The following is a 20,756-nucleotide window of genomic DNA, read 5'->3' as shown; positions in this document are numbered from 1 at the left end:
AGGAAGTGAGAGAGAGAGAGAGAGAGAGAGAGAGAGAGAGAGAGAGAGAGAGAGAGAGAGAGAGGTGCCTGCCCTGGGAATTGAAAAGCCCCAGCAAGGGGGGGGGGGTGGGCAAAGGATTAAATTTAACAGGGCAGCCTGAGGCCTCCAGAGGCTAGTGACTCCAGAAAGCCAAGGGAAAAGGAGCCCCAAGATGATGGGTCTCTCTAGAGGCTGTTGCCTCCAGAAAAAGCCAAGGAAAGGGAGTCAGTCTTTTCACTTACCAGGTGGCAGCCCAAAGCGAAGCAGTCTGAGATCTCAAGCCCGAGCTCCTCCACGGTCAAGTTCCAAGGTGAAGACCTCCTCATAGGAAGTGTTCCGCAAAATTTAAAGGCAGTTCTTTGAGTCACTTCCTGTGACTACTACTGTTAAACTTGGCTTTGGACTGCCTAGGGGGTTAGCCAGTTGTTTCTGATTTCTCACTTGCTAGTACACATGGCTCATAGACCTTCCTCCCGGACACTTAATCCTTAAGTGGGGGTGTCTACATTCCTGGTGGCTAAAATTCTATAGAATAAGTAGGATGGAGTTAATCTCAATTTCATAATGACCCCTGATGATGATTGGGAGACTAGACTCCCAACTGATCTTGTACCTCTAAAATCTTCTAACTACAGGTGCATACAAAATTTCACCTTCTAAGAGGAAACTACAATCGTTAGAGATGAGAGGGAAATCAAAGAGAGAGATAGCAAAACCAATGTTTTGCTGGGCACATTGACAAAAACCAACTAGGGGGCAGTCTCCTTTGGTATAAGAATATACATTCAAAATAAATGTTCAATCAACCTTCAATTCAGTCAACCACACCCCAAAGTTCATTCTGGATCTTTTTGATGTAGTGTAGGTTTTGCAGGCATTTTTCTGCAAACAATTCATTCTCTGGACTTTAGAGGTTAGCAAGCTTCTTTCCTGGAAGAACAAGGATTTTAACACCCAGTTTAGCTCAGGATACATGGTTGAGTTATGGGGTATCTGAATGAATTATCAAAAACAAAACATAAAAGAAAAGCAAATGGAAGAAAAATTTAACTTTTGGGAGAAAGAAAAAATTCAAAATAAGAATAAAAATATCAAAAACCTATGTTTTGAGTAAACAAGAATAAATTCATAATAGGCCCTTATATTAGGGTCCAATTAAAGTAATTTCTATCCCACAAATACCACAAGGACAAAATACAGTAATATTTCACTTGCCCATTTGCAGCCAAGACTACAGGAAGTTGCCATACTGTAAGAGAGAAAAAAGGACTAGATCAATCATTGGTTTTGTTCTCTTTTCCTTTTATCCCCAAATTATTGTAATTTAAAAGTTGGTTATATTTACAAGATTCATTGCAGATACCAGTCTTTCACAGATCTCAGGGGGTGATGTCTAATTGAAAATCTGTTATCCTAAAAAGAACTACATTTTCTGGGAGTCCACTGATTTCCTGTCATTACATACTTCCTGTAGACAGGGGATATTAGGCAGGGATGTGGAAGATTCCACTCTCTTTGGCATCTTGACACGACAGTGGTGAGTGGGATTTTCAACAGACTGATCAGCCATGGGCACATGGTCTTTCTTTCTTTTTTTTCTTTATTCCTTTATTTCTAATGATCACTAATAAATTCCTTAAAATATAATGTTTTTATTATTAAGATTTAATTTTAAATTTTACAAGTCATCATCCTGGGAAGTAATCTTTATGGAGATATAGTCTAGTAACTATTCCTTTTGGATGCTAAAGCCACAGCTATTGAAGCCAGAAAAGAAAATTCTTGTCACCAGGATCCTTGGCACTGTCAAATGGTTCAATACCAAAACTCAAATTTTATCAGTGGAAATGACACTCAAAAAGAGGCATTACTGTCTGTTTTGCTACTTCCTTTGAGGAACCACAGGACCTTTCCAACTTTCCTATTTGTATCCTCAGTGCTTGGCACAACATAAGTACCTAATAAATATTTTGTTCATTCAGGAACTTAAGCCCCCACAGGAAGATTTATTTACCTGAGTTCACATTGTTAGCAAGTAGTCAAATCAGGATTTGAATTCATATCATCGGACTCCAATGTTTGTATTTGATGATTGTGACCTAGTCTTCTGAGATAAAGCTTCTTTAAGGTCTATATCTTTTTTTTTAAACCCCTACCTTCCATCTTGGAATCAATACTGAGTATTGGTTCCAAGGCAGAAGAGTGGTAAGGGCTAGGCAATGGGGGTTAAGTGAATTGCCCAGGGTCACACAGCTGGGAAGCATCTGAAGCCAGATTTGAACTTAGGACCTCCCATCTCTAGGTGTAAGGTCTGGATCTTAAATGAGGGGCCTACAATACACTGTCTGACTCCTAATTAAATTTGATAGTGGCATGGGCATTGTACCCCAGAAACTCAGGCAAACTATTATCAGGGAAATTCCTCTGCTCCCCTAGGCCCTTGTGACTCCCAACCCAAAACACCTTGCCTTGGAGATTAACCTCCTTTGATTGCTCCATTGAATTTAGATGGACATTCATTCATCCTACAAATCATGAGAACTACCCCCATGCCCTCAGGCTAACCTGCCCCCCCCAACCCCTTGCTCCAGAGTCATGTCCTAGATGCTGCAGAAGAATATAAAACCCCCAGAATTGAGGCGTTCTGGAAGCAACCCCCCAGGCTGTTCCACTCATACTGTCTTGCTGGCCCCAAAAATTTAACATTACTAATAAACCTCTCTCTTTACTTTTAAGCTGTTTTGAAGTCTTGCATTCTTGCGAAAGGTATCCTTCCCAAACCCCAGGTGTTCATACTCTGAACCCCACAACAATAGCACCTTGTCAGGGCTTGCACTTCACTGGTAGAACTTTCCCAAACACAGAGTCACAATGGATAGAGAGCTAGGCTAGAGTTGGAGATCCTGGGTTCAAATGTGACCCAGACACTGAACCCCAACTGGCAAGTCCTTACCAATTTTCTGTTTTAGAACTGATGCTAAGAAAAAAGGGGAAAAAAAGAGTGCAGGGTCACTGGAACACCTCAAGTTAGTGCTAGAAAAGAAACTCAGAGGAAGATGTGAACCAAAACACAAAGAATTTCACTGGGGTTAAATAAGCCTATTAAAACTCACACCCATCACACCAATTAGCCTGAAACCCCAAATTTACCCTTATCCCATGAAAACTTGCTTTGAAGAAACTCCCTGATTGACCCTTGTCCCAGACTGATTAATAGTCTATCAAGTACCCTCTGAGCACCCTGAAAAGGAATGGTGGATAGACTCAAGTCTTAAGTACCCTTTTTTTCTTCTAAGTTTCTCTTATTGTATTTGGGCTAGCTCTCAGGTATCCTAGCCTTTGGCTACAACCTCTTTCCTAAACCCCTAAGTAACCAACTAGCCAATTGTTTCTCTTTGCTTATACTTCATAAGATATAGATATAACCTCAAGTTCTTTAGTTTGATAGAAATTCCCATTCTTGGTCTTTTTGCTGGAGATAGTGGAACTGGGTGGTTCTGTGTGATGGTGTGTATATGATTCTGTGTGGTTGCCTATAAGAGCATTGTCTCCCTCATGCTGATTAGGCAGTGATCTATGGATTCTTTAAATGTTTATTTTGCCTTTTTGTTCAAGAATATCTGGGCAGTTTTCTTGGATAATTTCTTGTAATATGATGTCAAGGTTTTTATTTTGTTCTAGATTTTCTGTTAGATCAATAATTCTTATATTGCCTCTCCTGGATCTGTTTTCTAGGTCTGTTGTCTTTTCAATGAGATATTTCAGGTTTCCTTCTATTTTTTCATTCTTTTGATTTTGCTTTATTACTTCTTGCTATTTCATGACATCATTAGCTTCTACTTGCCCAATTCTAGACTTTAAAGGCTGATTTTCAGCTATGACCTTTTGATTTCCCTTTTTGGTTTGGTCTATCCTGCTTTTCATGACTTCCAGCAGATCAATTCTGGTCTCCAGTTTGCTTATTACTTCATTTGATTTCTGTGCCTTTTTTTTCCATGTGGGAAATTTTTTAAGCTATTATTTTCTTTTTGAATGACTTTCATTTCTTTTCCCCACTTTTCCTCCCATTTTTCTTACTAGGTTCTTGAACTCCTTTTTGAGTTCCTCAAGAGCTTGTGACCAATTTTCATTTTTGGGGGAAAATTTGGATATATTTACTTATTTGTCACTCTCTGCTGTTACTTCTGTATTTTGGTCTTTTTCTCCATAGAAATTATCCTTCCTGATACCCCAAAATCTGGCTACAGTCTCTTTCCCAATCCTGCTTACAACCTGTCAGTATATGTTTGCTGTGCTTAATTCCCCAAAAGGTATATAAGATCCCTATATTCTATTATTCTTTGGAGAACCATCTAGCTCTGTAATCCTCTCAGATTCTGTCCCCAGAGGCCCCCAGGGTTTGACACTGTATAGTATTTAGCATTTAGCTCTGTGTGGCAGCCAATTATTTAAGGACCTGTCTCTTGCTTGATCCAAGTTGACAACACCAAGACAGAAGGTAAAGGCTTAAAAATAAATACATGGACAAATAGTTATGGATTTACATGATATTCCCTACTAGCCTACAAATGCCTTGAGGGCAGGTACCCTGACCTATTTATCTTTCTCAGCTGCATATCAAAATCCCCAATATATTGTGGATGTTCCATAATTGATCTGAATTGAGTTGAATTGAATTTAAAGAGTCTTAACTTTCCTTTAAAAAATTCTCTGGGCCTCCAGAAGGGTGAGACCAAGATATCACTTCATGTAGTAATAATCTTAAGATAAAGATGCCCAGGAAAGGATTATGCCTGGCTGGACTAAATACTAGAGTTTGGTTTTTTTTTTTAACCTCCTTCTTAAACTGAGTACATGGAAAGTAACTTGATCTTTTCTTGCTGACTCAGTTATTGTATTTTAAAGTGATGCCTCAGGCTATTGACTTGGTCCTGGGCAGTCAGCCATTGCTCCAAATGGTTTCATGCCAATGGGTTTTCGAGTTGGGAAGTCTAGCTTTGAGAGCTGGTGTCAGTTTCCATTGCCATCCACCCCACCCACTCCTAGTCCAGTGTTAGCTGTAACCTTAGCAGCTGAATGAAGGTTGCCAGCCAGCCAGAACTAGATTAGCAAATTCAGCAATCAATAACCTAACTGTAATTTTACATACAATTCAATCTCAGGTTTCAGGTTCCTGGGTTTTATAGCAATCCCTTTCCTAACTGCTTAGTGGGTTATTTTTTTGTTTAGAGGTTTTTTGTTTTTTTTTTAACCAGTTATATAGTCATGGTTGGGTTCCAAGATGGTGGAATTCCCAATGACTTGTGTCAGAATGGTCATTATTCTCAGCCTTTCAGCTATGTCTTTGAATTGGTAAACTTTGTTTCTGTAGCTCATATTCTTTTGTAATGTCAACTTTGAAAAACACAGAAACACTAAAGTAGTTAGAACAAGTCTTTAATCAGGATGAGGGAGACAATGCTTTCTACCAGTCACCACATAGTCATTCAAAAGATATCACACAGAGGCAAACTCTGGGACTCTATGAACACTGTCGAGGAAAATACACCTTGAAAAGGGATTTCCCAATGAACTAAAGAACTCTGGGGAATGAAAGAAGGGAACATACACACTGATTGGTTACAAGGAAGCTTGGGAAAGAGGTTGCAGCCAGAGGCTGAGGTACCAGGGAGTAGCCTGAGAGGCTAAGAAGACAAAAAAGGATACTTGAGGTTTGAGTATCTCTATCTCTCCTATTCAGGGTACTTAATGGATGCTTAATGGTCCATTGTTCAGTCAGGGACAAGGGTCTGTCTGGAAGTTCCTTCAAGGAAAGTTCCTAAGGGACAAAGTTTAAATTTGAGGGTTCCATAAAAGAAGTTTTCAGTATTGTTTCTCTTTTTTGAAATACTTTTTCAAAGAGACAGAAGGGAGGATCAATGGAACAGACTTGGGGTAAATGATAGTAGTAAGTTAGTGTTCAATAAACGCAAAGATTCCAGCTTTTGGGACAACCCATTTTTTGACAAAAACTGCTGGGAAAATTAGAAAACAGTATGGGAGAGATTATGTTTAGATCAACATCTCACACACCCTATTCCAAGATAAATTCAGAATGAGTAAATGACTTAAATATAAACAAGGAAATTATAAGTAAATTAGGTGAACATAGAATAGTATACCTGTCAGAACTATGGAAAAGAAAGATTTAAGACCAAGCAAGGTACAAAACCAAGGTTTTATACAAACAAAACGAGTGTGACCAAAATTATAAGAGAAACAACAAATTGGGGAAAAAAATCTTTATAACCAAAACCTCTGACAAAGGTCTAATTTCTCAAAATTATAAGGAGCTAAATCAATTGTACAAAAAAAAGCCATTCCCCAATTGATAAACAGGCAGTTTTCAGATAAAGAAATCAAAACTATCAATGAGTATATGAAAAAGTGTTCTAAATCTCTGGTAGTGTAAACCTTAAAATTTCTTAGACTTATAAATGTTGGAAATTTCACCATTGGGAAATTTCATACTTGAAAAATTTCCTATTGATAGTGGGAACTCTATTGGAATGTGAACCCCACTGGCATGGGAGGTTCCTCCTCCTCCCTACTTAAGATTACTTTAGGACAGAAACCTTTTGCTGAACAATGGAAAGGGCTTTGACCTATGCTTAAGCATAGAACAGGAATTTCTTTGAGTCATGATTGATTTTAGAATTGATACAATAGAGATACTTGGAATGACAGAACCAGCTCTTGGAAAATACAATTTCCACCCCACTCGGTCCTAACAGGATTTAGGAAGGGCTGCAGCAAAGGATCAAGATTTAATTATTTGAGAATATGACCTTCAACAGACATGTGCAAAGCCACCAGACCTCTGGGCGGTCCTGGGTTAAGCTAGAGCCACCATTGGCACAGGGAAGACATGGACAGTGATTGGTAGATGTGAGAACTGAGGGGAGGGAACTTGGATGGTTTCCTTAAAGAGAGAGGGGTCTGAGGACTGAGCGGTTGGTTGGTTGGAGAGGTTTTTGCTCTGAGTGGTGGTGCTTTGAGGAGTTTGCTCTGAAGAAAGCTGGAGGTGGAGGCCCCTGAGACTGTTTCTCCATTTTGGTCACGTGAGTGATAGGGACTGATCTCTTTTCTTTGCCTCAGCTATCTAAGGGCTTGGGCCTTTTGGCCCAGCCTAAACAGAAGGGGTATTTAAGCCCTATTCCCTTCTCTCCCCTTTCTCTCTCTCTCTCTCTCTCTCTCTCTCTCTCTCTCTCTCTCTCTCTCTCTCTCTCTCTCTCTCTCTCTCTCGGCTCTTTTTGGACTTCCGTTTTGGAGCAGGCGGTCTCTTGCGTGATGTGAGGTTATTTTGTCTAGGCCTCTGGCCTAGGCACATGTTTCTTACTTGTATATTCTTTAATCTTTAACCTTTAATAAACCTCTAAAAAATATAATACTCCTTGCAGAGAGAAACTAATTTCTACCTGCCTCAGTCTCTCCATCTCCCCTAAATTTTAATCTTTACAGTAGAGAAATGCAAATCAAAACAATACTGAGGTACTACCTCACACCTAGCAGATTGGCCAATATGACAGCAAAGGGAAGTAATAAATGTTGGAGGGAATTTGGCAAAATTGGGACATTAATGCATTGCTGGTGGAGTTGTGAATTGATCCAATCATTCTGGAAGGCAATTTGGAACTATGCCTACAGGGTTTTAAAAGACTGCCTGCCCTTTGATATAGCCATACCACTGCTGGGTTTGTACCCCAAAGAGATAATCAGGGAAAAATACTTGTACAAAAATATTTATAGCTGTGCTCTTTGTGGTGGCAAACAACTGGAAAATTGGGGGTGGGGGAAGTATCCCTCAATTGAGGAATGGCTGAACAAATTGTGGTATCTGATAGTGATGGAATACTCTTATGCTGAAAGGAATGATGAACTGGAGGATTTCTATGAGAACTGGAAAGACCTGTAGGAACTGATGCAGAGTGAAAGAAGCATAACCAGGAGAACATTGTTCACAGAGACTGATATACTGTGGCACAATCAACTGCAATGGACTTCTCTACTAATTGCAATGCTATGATCCAGGACAATTTCAGAAGAAAAACATATGATTGATCACATGGTTCAATGGGTATATGATTCGTGATGTTGACTTTAATTGATCACTCTATTGCAAATATTAATAATATGGAAATAGGTTTTGAACAATGATACTTGTATAACCTAGTGGAACTGTTCATTAGCCAAGGAAGGGAGGAGGGATATGGGAAGGGAAAGAACATGAATCGTGTAACCATGGGAAAATATTCTAAATTAATTAAATAAAATTTAAAAATACAAAAATAAAAGTGTTTCAATATTCAGATGGCAAAAAGGGACTGGCCCCATCCAAAGAGGAAGAATGTAGATTTTCCATGGGGAGAAAAGGAGGTGGAAGTTCCATAAGCTAATGGGGAAAGAACCCAAAAAATTTGGTGAAGAAAGCTATTTTAGTGAGGTGAATGTAATTCAATGTTATTCTGGCTTCCAAGGACAAGAAGCTAGAGACAAAGGTCAGGTAGAGAACAATCTCTAGGTAAAAGCAGGTAATCAATTTGTAACAAAAAAACACATGAAATCTTAAAAAGACAAATGCTCTGATGTATGCCTTTAGTCTATAGGTAGGACCTGTGGTCAGAAATCATGCCCAAGCTTCCATGCTATAGAGGAAAACCTCAGGATTAAATTCTGGGCTCCTTCTTTCTACTTGGCACCTAAAAACAACTTCCTTTACATTTCTAGGACAGAACTTCTTAAATCTTTTTTTTTTTTTGCCTCATGCTCATGGACCCCTCTGGTAGTCTGATTGAAGCCTGTTCCCTACTTCTCTGAGTAATGTTCTTAAATGTAAATTAAAAACAACAACCCTTACCTTCTGTCTTGGAGCCAGTACTGTGTATTGGCTCCAAGGCAGAAGAGTGGTAAGGGCTAGGCAATGGGGGTCAAGTGACTTGCCCAGCTAAGAAGTGGCTGAGGCCAGATTTGAATGTCTCTAGGACTGGTTCTCAATCCACTGAGCTACCCAGCTGTCCCTTACAAATGTAAATTTTGCAGAAAATTACAAAGGAAATAAATTCTATTTGAAATAGTTATTAAAAAAAATTTTTTTTTAGTTCAAGGATTCCCAGTTCTCCAAAGAATCCCTATTCTCCAAAATAGTGCCAGTTCTCAAAAAGGAGATCCTCCAACTTTTAGTCATAAAGGTAGCTCCCTTTTGGAACCACTAATTGACAACATAGCTTTCCCAAGGGCAATGTTATTTTATAGAACCCCCAAATTTACCTTTGTCCCTTGGGATCTTGCCTTCCAGGAACTCCCAGAGTGACCTTTGTCCCAGATTGAACAAAAAGTCATCAAGCACCCATTAAGCACTTTGGATAGAATCTCCCAGGTTGTAAAGTCTCTTTCCTTAGCCTCCATGTAAGCCAATCAGTTGTCCTTCCTTTATTTCCTAAAGGGTATATAGGACCACAAGTTCTTCAGTTCATTGGAAATTCCCATGATGGCCATTTCCATGCATGGTGCATTTTCCAGGAGACATTGTTCCCAGAGTCCCAGAGCTTGGCTCTGTGTGGTGACCATACAAACTCTGTCTCCCTTGTCCTGATTAAAGACTTGTTCATTCCAATTACTTTTGTGGTTCCGTGTTTTTCAAGGTTGACACCTATAACAGGTAAGTCCCATTTCCTTAATTAGGATGAGGAAATTTTGCATATTTTCTGAGACCTGTTTCTAAACAAAGATGACAAACCCAGGACCTGGCAGATTCTGACATTTTTTAAAATAAGAATTTGCTTTTTATTATTTTGACAAAAAAAGAAAATAACTATCCTCTCAGCAAAACAAAACAATCACAGTAATTTCCAAAATCTTACTAAACAGCACTTTAAGACTTTTGAAAGATTTATTCAAATAAATTATTTCTGCCTTCATATTTACTATTTCACCCTTTTCCCAATTACCTTAATACAACTTAAAAATTTGCCATTAAAAATTTTTAACTTTCCAAATAATTCTAGATATTAGATTCTTCTAAAAAGGATTATGATGTTTAATTTTTAAAAAACAACTACAAGAGGGCAGCTAGGTAGCTCAGTGGATTGAGAGCTAGGCTTAGAGATGGGAAGTCCTGGGGTTCAAATTTGCACTCATATTTCCTAGCTATATAACCCTTGGCAAGTCACTTAAGCCCATTTGCCTAGCTTTTACTACTCTTCTGCCCCAGAACTAATCCAAGATGGAAGGTTGTTTGTTTTTTTAAATAACTACAACTGGACTACAATGGGCCACTTTCTGAAAGAAACCACTGCACCCCACAAAAGGAACACTGAAAATTTCATGGCTGAAAAAAAAAGGGAGATCCTACTGAACTTGTACATAGGGGCCTCTGGACCATCCAAGCCAGTAATGGTGAACCTTCTAGAGACTGAAGGCAAAACTGTAACCCTCACACAGTATGTGAGCCCCACTTCACCCCAGACAGGGGATGGAAAAAGCACTTCCATTGGGCTGCTGGGCAGAGGTGCCAGTCATGTGAGAAATGTCCCCAGGTGCACATGGAGAGGGGAAAGGGAGCAGCCTCCTTCAGCATGTTCTTTTTGGTTTGAGGCTGTGGATCGAAGCTAACCCCTTATTTTCCAGATGCGAGAGTGAGATTTATGGAGATTAAATAATTTGCCCAACATCACTTAGAAGGTAAGGGAGGAGCCCTGATGCCCAGATGAATGATAATGCTTATCCCAATAAATTAAGACATTCATCCAGAGCCTACACTAGATTCTAGCCCTCCTTCCTCATCCACTATGTGGCCAAGAAAGAATAAATATGGTCCAGGTATACTATCCAGCTATCAGTTCAGGAATAGGCTGCAAGCCTAACCTTGAAATTACTAGATAGTGTTTCTTTGTAGAAGCCATGTGGCATAAAGGAGAAAGGGTTAACTCGAGTCAAGAAGACTTGAGCTTCAGTCTTGCCTCTGACATATATTTACTTAGTGACCACAGACAAGTGCCCCTGGGCAACTCTCTAAGACTCCCTAATTACAGTTTAGCTGCCTTATCTGCATGGGTGATTTTCCTCACTGAGAGGTCCTCATACAGATGAAATCACAGGTGCTCTTCATTTTCAAGTCATAAATGACATCTAGGTGGGCATAATGGATAGTACTGGGTCTTGAGTCAAGTAGAGCATCTTCCTTAGTTCAAAACCAGCTATAGACAAATGCAAGCTATGTGACCCTGGGCAAGTCGTTCTGTTTGCCTCAGTTTCCTCATATGTTAAATGAACTGGAAAATGCAAACCTCTCCAGTATCTTTGCCAAGAAAACCCCAAATGGGGTCATAAAGAATTGGATATGATCGAAAATAACTGAGCAGTAACGAAAATCATTTAATAAAGTATTTTTTGTATCTATTGCCAAGTTTTTCCAAAACTTTTTGGCTATTAGGACATTCAATCATCAAATGATAGAATATTAAAATCTGGAAAAGATCCTAGAAGTCATCTAGTCCAACTCCTTTATGTATAGGGGGATCAATTAGGGGCAGAGAAAGGACTTAGTCAACTGTTTCTTTACCAATTGTTAATGAAAGTCAGGAAACCACTGCACAAAGTAACACTCCAAATTCCATGGCTGAAAAAGACCCTCCTGAATTTGTACAAACTGGCCTCTGGACATCTAGGCCACCTATCATGACACTTATAGAGATCCAGTGCCCAAACTGCACCTTCAGACTATCTGTGAGGCCCTCCAAATTACCCCAAACAATTTAGGAAAGAAGTGCTTGCATTGGGTACCTGGGTGGAGGGGTGGGGTATGCAAAAAACATCCTCCTGCCTGGTGGAGAGGGGGAATGGAGCAGTCCTTTCTAGCACACTGGGGCACACCTGCCACATCTTCACAAACACAGATCTAGGCTAACCTTTTATCCCGATGAAAAAAGTTTTATGGAGATTAAATAATCCTTAAATGTATAAATACATTCCTCTGAATTTCATGGGTTAAGCATTTCTCATGTTCAAGTAGTTTACATGTTAGTCTATACATATAAAAATATCTGTTTTCAGGGCAGCTGGGTAGCTCAGTGGATTGAGAACCAGGCCTAGAGATGGGAGGTCCTAGGTTCAAATCTGGCCTCAGACACTTCCTAGCTGTGTGACCCTGGGCAAGTCACTTGACCCCCATTGCCTAGCCCTTACCACTCTTCTGCTTTGGAGCCAATACACAGTATTGACTCCAAGATGGAAGGTAAGGGTTTAAAAAAAATATATATGTTTTCCCCTAACAGAAGGTAAGCTCCTTGGGAACAGGATGATATTTTGTCTTTGTATTCTCAGTATTCAGAGTAGGGGCTTCTGTACTAGAAGTACATGCAAACACAGCACAGGAAGCCTACGTGTTCTACACAGGCGACCTACTTACCTTCCTGGCTAGGAAAAATTAGGAGACAATAGAATTTTTAAAAAATCTTGAAGTCCTTTATTCTTTTCTATTTTTCCTTTATGTGCCAATCTTTTCAAATGAACCTTCTTGTCTCACCAGGACCTTATCCCACCCTCCCCCAGTCGTCATTCTTCCTTCCTCTCTTAGGCTGCTCTGTTTGTCTTTTATATGGATACTCTCCACATTTTCCTTCCTGCCTCTGTAGTTAGGGTGCAAAACTTATTCTATCCACTCTACCCAGAATCATTCTGCCTTACCTAGGAAATCTTCCCAGTATTCCCCGCCTATAAATCTAAATATTAGAGGTATTGATAGGTCAGAGGATTTTAGATTTAGAGTTGGACATGACTCCAGAGGTCATCCAGATAGCTTGTACATTCCTTTACTAATTTAAGATAGTGGAATAGCAACACAAGAAAAATGGATTCAGGATCTATTTCTTTCCATAACCCTTCCCACTTTCAGTTGAACAATTTAGTAGACCTTTAGATGAAGTTCTTAGAACTCAAAGATAAGGAAAAAGATGTAAATACTTAAATAGTAAACCACTAATATAGGATGGAGCTGGGCAGATGAACACTCTTAATTGAGAAATTAATTCAAGGTCTGACCACTTGTGGAACTATTTCCAACATACCCAAATTTCAGTGAACTACCATCAAGTAGAGACAGTATTCTTTACTCTTCTTCTCTGTCCTAAATATCTTTGCAACCACTGTTATGGAGAGTAGCATTGCAAGGGAAATTGCTAACTACTATACAAATTTCCCATCAGTGGGAAAGAGGCATTATGGAATATGCATTACCAACAGAGAGAATGAGATTATGCTTCAGTTGGCAAGAAGTCAGATAATTAGGGGCTCTGAGCAATAGTTTGATAATCAGTTTGTAAAGTGTTTCACATCATGCTGAATAAAAGATACCATCCATTCAAGATCTTTAAATTATTTAAATGAGAAATCTGTGATGATCAAATTGAGAATAGCAGGCCAAGGATACTGACGAGCTCATTTTTTAACTAAAATGAAGGGCACGTATGAGGTACTCTTGAAACATAGAAAAGAAACTCGGATTTCTATTAGGCTGGACACGAATGACACCCAAAAGCTGGCTGTTCCCAAAACTAGTCAGGTTCTTGACAATTTCCTTTCTTTGTAAGGCTGAGGCTGACCAGCACATTTTAGGTCTTTCACACTTCAAAAAGCAGGCCATTTCTACATTTTGGTCAGTATCACTTCAGTGTTATTATAACACAACTGGCCTGAAAAGCTTTGTTAATAATGGGGGGTGGAGGGAGGAAGCACATAGGGAAATCTACCGAGAGTGTAGGTCACTGCACAGATTTTAATGCCATCCAGAGAGAACATGGCCAAAAAGTTTATCACCCTGTAGCCAACCTATTTGGTTCCTCCTGGGCTAAGATAGGCTTAGAAAATGGGCCTGGAGTACATTTCTAAGCCTGGCTTGGAAGACAGTTTGGTAGACAAGGGCTTGTACTCTTAGTTTAGCCATTGATAACCCTGGGTTACTACTTCCATGCCAGGATGACAACTGAACACAAATTTTTAAAAAAGTATTTTTCCATGTTTCCATGATTCATGTTCTATCCCTCCCCCCATCCTGGAGCTGGTGAGCAATTCCACTGGGTTATACATGTATCATTGTTCAAAACCCATTTCCATATTATTAATATTTGCAATAGTGGTCATTTAAAGTCAGAATTCTCAATCCTATCCCCATCAAACCATGTGATTGATATGTTTTTCTTCTGTGTTTCTACTCCCACAGTTCTTCTCTGGATATGGATATCGTTCTTTTTTACAATGAATACAAATTTAGTGAAGGAATTGTCAGCATGGAATCTAGGAATGCCAAACTTGTGATCTAGTGAGATCTGATGAACCCCAATTTTAAGGACTAGCTTGTAGGTTGGAGACCCCAAAGCTTATAGTTGTTCCCTTTTCCCATGGGAATCTACCCTGAAGGGAATCCCAATTTCAGCTCAAGTGGGAGACCCTCGGAGGAATGACAATCCACTTCAGGTGGGAGATAAACCCAATCTGAAGTCAAGTGACTCTTGTCCTGTCGGGACGTTCTGCTTTCAAGACTGATGCACTACCTACTGTGCCAAAGAGTCACCTCAAAGAGTTATCTCCCACCTGAAGTGGACTGTCATTCCCCTGAGGGTCTCCCACTCAGGCTGAAACTGGTACTCCTCCATGAAATTTTGATTCCTGATCCCAATTTGACAATGACCTTCACCCAACCTTTCCCCTCTAACTTCACATAGCATTTTGTTTTGTATGATCTCTTTACAATGCTTTTCATGTGTTACTTTGTATTAAAGCTGTCGCAGGTTAGCTCTGGCTCACTCCCAGAGCTAGGCAAGGTACATACATATGTACTATGAGGTTTGAGGGTATCTTGACCCTGAGGGTTTGGGATGTCTCTTTTGTCATTGGCTTGAGCTCCCATTGGAGCTCAAAAAAATGTTTTTTAATCTACCCAAAAGTCGGATAGAGGCAGTTTGGTGGCACAGTGGCTAGAACCTGGGACCTGACACACATTAGCTCTCAGTTTTCTTATCTGTAAAATCGAGATAATACCCATCACCCAAGTATGTTGCAAGGACCAAGTGGGGTATTTGTAAAATGTCTACTACTATCCCTGGCATATATAGTGGGCTCTTAATAAAGGCTTATTTCCTTCTTTCCAAGGCCATTAAAAATTACTAAAGAGGGGGCAGCTGGGTAGCTGAGTGGATTGAGAGCCAAGCCTAGATATGGGAGGTCCTAGGTTCAAATGTGGCTTCATCCACTTCCCAGCTGTGTGACCCTGGGCAAGTCACTTGACCCCCATTGCCTAGCCCTTACCATTCTTCTGCCTTAGAGCCAATACACAGTATTGACTAAAAATAAATACTAAAGAGATTTAGGAATTTTGTAGCTTTAAAACACAGTTTTTAGGGCCACACTTATGCCAAGCTTCCAGTGCTAAAATGAAAGAGTGGTAATATTTAGCTAATTCAGGAACATACTCTTTCATCTGGGTTCTCTGGGCCCACAACAGATCAAATTAGGATTGCCATATTCAGATAAAAACAGATCTTTTCCCATAAAGATTTGGAGACCCATCTCACTAGACCACTTAGTAGTAGGGACCCAAAGATGACACTGAAGAGGCAACAAAGAACCTGGAAAGTGTTACTAACAGCAGATGTCAATATAAGTTATAATTGTAACATAAGGATTCTTGTAGAAGCTACTGTGTAACACCAAGCTCTGCCCTGCCAGGGATTTGTGGGATCAGTTATTTAACTAGACTGGTTCTTCAACAATAAGAGTCCCAGAGATGCTTCCTGACTATTCAACCAGCAATAGGTTTTCATCTAATCCATAAACATATCTAATTCCATTCAACAATTGCTAGAACATTTAAGCATCCAAAGTATTGGAGATACAAAGGCAAAAAAACCCCAAACAAACCTGAACCAACCACCACCACCAAACAGAACTGCCTTCTGACTGTGTGGCCTGAGGTAAATGATATGTAGTCTCTGAGTTTTTCTCCCCAATTGGGGCTACTGATATCCTATACTTATCTAATATCTATACCTATTATTGTGATAGGCATATGAGATAATGCATGTAAAGTGATCTGTAAATTTTACATTACTATTGAAATGTTGGTTATGGCTATATTATCTACTTATACAAGTCTCTAAAGAGACTGAAGCAATGGGAAGAGAAATGGATATATGCTTATTTTATGCTAGCTTATGCCTTCTCATAAGTCAATGCTAGAATACCATAAACTAGGTCTTGAAGTTATATAGTCTTAAGATTTTATCGGATCCATCATAAATATGGTGATCTGGAACTTTTTGGCAAAGCTCCCAAAACAAATCCTGAAGGCAAAGTCTTTTGACTGGTTCAAGAAGGGTAGAAACTCCACAAAGGACTGGCAACTGAACTTTGCCTCCAGTTACTTTCTGTAGAAAAGTAATGAGGCAAGCAGGTTTTATGAAAAAGGCTTTGCTTTTTGGGATTCTATTAGGAAAAGGGTAGAGAAATTTTCATGTATATTTCCTACCAAGGTCACAAGGTACAAAGGAATAAAATTGATGAGGTATAGTATTATAAGTTAAGAACTTTTAAATATATTTATCATGTGACAGCATTGAGTTGGCCTGTGTGATTCTGATGGTTGTGTGACTGAGCAAACCACTTGATTTCTCTGAGCCTTGGTTATCTTCTACAAAATGAGTGTATCAACTTTGGCCTACTGCAGTGAGTTTTTGGGAAAACATTTGTGAACTATATAGAATTAAATGTGAGCTATGGTTATCCTAATTTTTTAACATAGGAACAACAATATTACTGATACTATCATGGAGCCATGGAATGTAAAAATTAAGAAAAATGCTGGTAAGTATTCTAAATATATTTTATATCAGTATCTACAGAATAAAGGATTGTAGGAAAATTCAAAGAAGAGTTCCTAAAAAAAAAAACAGAATTCACCTACTGTAAAAAGTTAAAAAATCTGAAGTTTCATAAAAAGTAGAATGGATCAAATGCAAAGGTCATTGAAGAAAATCAGTCTTTAAAAATCAGAATTGGGCAAATAGAAGCTAATGACTTTGAGACATCAAGCGACAAAAAATGAAAAGAATGGAAAAAATAGAAAATGAGGTATCTCATTAAAAAAATGAATTGACATAAAAAACAGATCCAGGAGACACTCTAAGAATTTTTGGACTACCTAAATGTTGTGATCAAAGAAAAAGGCTAGACATATTACAAGAAATTATCAAATAAAACTGCCCAGATATTCTTGAATTACAGTTTAAAATAGAAATGAAAAGAATTCACAGATCACCTCTTGTAATAAATCCCCAAATGACAACTCTGAAGAATGTTATAGAGCTCCTAGGTCAATGAGAAAATATTGCAAACATATAGAAACAATTAAAAAATCATGGAGCCCCAGTCAGGATTATACAAGATCTGGCAGCTTCTACGTTGAAGGATCAGAAGGCTTGGAAGATGATATTCAGGAAGACAAAGGGAACTGGGTTTATAAACAAGAATCACCTAGGTATCCATTAAAACTGACTATGTTCTTAAAGGGGAAAATATGGTTGTTTAAAATAGATTTCTAAGCATTCTTGAAGATCAGCTCTAAACAGAAAAACTGATATCCAAATACAAAATTCAAGAGAAGTATAAAAAGATAAATAAGAGAACAATATTGCAAGATCCTGGACCAATAGCTGGAAAGGACTTCAGAGGCAGTCTAACCAATATTCTCACTTTATAGAGGCTCTTGAAATTAAGTGACTTGTTTGAGGCAAAGTAAGTAATGTCAGAGGTTGGATTTGAACCGAGTTCTTTGTTTCATTAAGGTTCTAGTCTGAATTTTCATTGTGGGGGGAAGATTTAGATTCTCAAAGGGCACATGCTATCAAACTAGGAAGGCTTCCAATGTAGACCCGACTTCAGTTTGTAAAATGTGCCATTAGAGAATGACAGGTTTAGAAAAGTTTACCAGAATGTTGGTCATCAGATGGTCAGTATTTTTGGCCATAGCAATTACAAGACATCATGGTTGTGATCTACCTCAGGGGAGGACATATGCCTATTGGTGAAACCATGGATCCTTGAAGTACCTAAATATTTTTATAATTCTAATCTTCCTTTGTACCTCGTGATCTTGGTAGGACATATACATGAAAATTCCTCCAATAATATCCCAGAAAGCAAAGCTTTTTCATAAAATGAGGACATTAGGCGGCTTCTTGGAAGTAGGTAAACAGACATGGATATACCCATAAACATTAAGTGCCTACTATGTGTCAAGCACTAAGGACGTTTTTCTCCTTGCAAATAATGTTAATGTTGTGGAGAATGAATTGGCCTAGAGCCATGATAGTAAACTGATGGCACACAGAGCCTGCTCTGTGGGCATGCCTGTATCTCCTACCAGTTTACTAGAAAGTCAGAGGGACTCGGGGTGGAGTTGTTCCACTCCCCCTCTCCATGTATCTGAGGCAATTCCTCATTTTACCTGCCCCTCTGCCTGGCAACCCAATGGGAACACTTATACCCTCCATTATCTGGGGTGAGGTGCAGGGTGGTAGGGGAGGCGAGGTGGCTATGTGAGGGTTTGGTGCAGATAGCAACCTACTGAGTCTGTGGTGAAGGTGATTCCTGTGGTGGGGTTGGAGAGGAGCAAGGTTTAAGGGAAGCATAGCTCACAGCATGTCACCTAGCTGGATGAGAATGAAGCTAGAGTGGAGCAGAGTGCTGGGGCCACTTTCCTCTACCTCTCCACACACAATTCTCATTACATGCTCCCTCCCCTGCCCAGTAGGCATGTCAGGAGGAAGGGGGAGTGGTGGAGGATGAGAGGGGGGTGGGACACAACAGTCATGGAGGGAGGGCGAGGGCAGGGCCTGGTACTTCATCTCTATAAATGGTTCGCCATCACTGGCCTAGAGATCATCCTAGGGAACTTCCAGAATTCTCTCAGGACACCTCCCTAAAAAAAAACAAAACACTTTTTTGTTATCCTTTAGGGCAACTACTAAAGAAAATGTGTAGTAAAGACTTTTCTCTTTGAGGTTACCACCAGATCCTGATCCTTCTTCTCATACCTAGATTATAACAATAGCCTCTTTACTAGTCTTCCTGCCACAATCTCAAAATTCATTCTACAGGCTGCTATCAGAAGTCTCTTTTTAGCTCATCTCACAATCTGTTAAAAATGTTGCTAAATAGCCTTTGTATTTCCTATAAAGATCAGATTCCAAACAACCTGGCCTTGAAAGTTTTTTGCAATTCTGCTTCATGTTTTCTCTTCTGGAAAATGAAGATGGACTAGACTTATAGGGCAGCAATGGTAAACCTTTTAGAGATCCACTGCCCAAAATTGAGCCTTCCTGTCACGTGAGCTTACCCCAGACAGAGGAGGAGTTACTAATAGGCTGTTGACCAAAGGGGAAGGGCATGTGAAAAATGTCCTCAGGAGCATAGGGAGAGGGTAGCAGCCCCTTCTGGCACAGGTGCCATAGGTTTGTCAATACAGCTCTAGGGTTTCCTCCACCTGAATATCAAATAGTGAATACTTCTCTGGCATATTAAGTTTTGTTAAACACTTTCCATCATTTCATTTGATCCTGAAAAAAACTTTGTACTACTATCAACCCCATTTTACAGATGAAATCAATGTTGAAGATTAAGTGACTTGTCCAGGGTTACATAATATTCCAGGGAACATTCAAACCCACCTCTTCCTGCTTCCTGGTTCAGTGTGAGATCCCTTTCAATCATCCTAGATCATGCGTTTCCCACTACTGACTTGGACATCATAGGAATGCCTGTGAGTTTTGTTAAATCAGACCCTGTTTTAGGGGATGGAGTCCTCCTGAACATCCTATGCTCACTTCCTGCCTTTGTTCTGGTTCTCCCCATCAGCAGTGCTCTTACTGGGCTTCTAAATCCTACTTTAGGGCCTAGTTCAAGTTCCACTTCTCCTCTACCACCTTCTGAGAGGACTCCCACTAGTCTGGGCTCTGAACTATAGTAATTGTCAGTCCTGGCACTTAATCACACAGCCCATCTGCTATTATTTCATGTACCTCTTGCTCCTTTCAGTGAGATCACTCAAGCTCCTGAAAGGGCAAGAAGAATATACTTTTCCAAATTATCTTTTGAGTGCCTGGAATTTAGTCAAGCCACAGTGCCTCTATGAAACCTTTGGGAATAACTGGCTCCATACCCTAAAGCCATAGGTAGATGGTGGATGCTGTCCTATGAACACCAGTTAAATCCCCCCCCCCCCCTTTTTTTTTTCCTCTCCTGGTCCTGGTCCTTAGGATCTCTCCTTTGGATTCTTGCATCACTCAACTGGAGATCCGGCTAATTTTTAGACTCAACCCATTAGACCACAGCTGTCAAAACAATCTTCCCAAGGCCCTGGTGTAAAGCCATGGCTGCCTGCATCCATATCTGCAGGGGCTGCCATTAGGTTAGGGTTGGCTTCCAGTCCCTATTGAGGGTCCCCAGTCCAAGGCTCCCCAAACCCCCCCATCTATTGAGGGTCCCCAGTCCAAGGCTCCCCAAACCCCCTATCTCCAGTATCTACCCAACCCTGAGTGAGAGAGGGACCCCTCCCTCCTCTCCCCCTCCCCCCCTCCGTGGAAGCTTCTTTCCCTTCAGTTTTTTTATCTCCCTTATTTCTGCAGCTGTAGGCCAGGTTTTTCTCG

At 39.9% G+C, this 20,756-nt stretch overlaps 1 long non-coding RNA gene across 1 annotated transcript in view; it reads right to left on the bottom strand.

The window, feature by feature from the left end:
- The window catches only part of LOC130454998 (uncharacterized), a 36,765-nt gene extending 16,038 nt beyond the window's left edge, over positions 1-20,727 (bottom strand). The window contains exon 1 of the long non-coding RNA XR_008912758.1: positions 264-20,727. This is a non-coding gene — a long non-coding RNA (uncharacterized LOC130454998). The remainder of the gene's footprint in view (positions 1-263) is intronic.
- Between the last annotated feature and the right edge of the window lie 29 nt (positions 20,728-20,756).

Source organism: Monodelphis domestica, chromosome 6, assembly GCF_027887165.1.
Source record: "Monodelphis domestica isolate mMonDom1 chromosome 6, mMonDom1.pri, whole genome shotgun sequence".
NCBI classification, from domain to species: Eukaryota; Metazoa; Chordata; class Mammalia; order Didelphimorphia; family Didelphidae; genus Monodelphis; species Monodelphis domestica.
The sequence above is the reverse complement of the archived record's forward strand: the minus strand, read 5'-3'. Positions and strand labels throughout refer to the sequence as shown.